The following is a 453-nucleotide window of genomic DNA, read 5'->3' on the forward strand; positions in this document are numbered from 1 at the left end:
TTTAGAATTGTTATTTCTTCATTGTTATGTAATTTTCTGTGTTGCAGCTATTGGAAATGTCATACTCTTTCATTCTTAATTAGTATACAGGAAATTGATTATTAATTTACGTGAAAAAAAAAAATCCTTTTTATTTGTGCTTAATGGAATTCTGCAGTTTTGTATTTTCCACTACTTTATAAAAGAACAGTTTGTCATCCATTATATTCATTAACAATGTATTGATACACTTTTTTTCATTTACCACAATAATATTTTTAACATACTTAGGATGTATGTACTTCCTTTCATATCCATTGACACATACATGTACAATGAGATTTACAGATGCATACATTAAAAATAACTTCTATCATCAAAAAGATTCAACCACTTTATAGTATCCAATTTCATATATTTAAATCCAGCAGTTAGTATTTTGAAGTTTAGATGAGAAATATGAAATGAGATGTG

At 25.6% G+C, this 453-nt stretch overlaps 1 protein-coding gene across 1 annotated transcript in view; it reads left to right on the forward strand.

The window, feature by feature from the left end:
• Positions 1–453, forward strand: part of LOC119594807 (basement membrane-specific heparan sulfate proteoglycan core protein-like) — a gene marked incomplete at its 5' end in the record, with an annotated part of 219836 nt that overhangs the window by 159743 nt on the left and 59640 nt on the right.

This window comes from Penaeus monodon, chromosome 34 (assembly GCF_015228065.2).
Source record: "Penaeus monodon isolate SGIC_2016 chromosome 34, NSTDA_Pmon_1, whole genome shotgun sequence".
NCBI lineage: Eukaryota > Metazoa > Arthropoda > Malacostraca > Decapoda > Penaeidae > Penaeus > Penaeus monodon.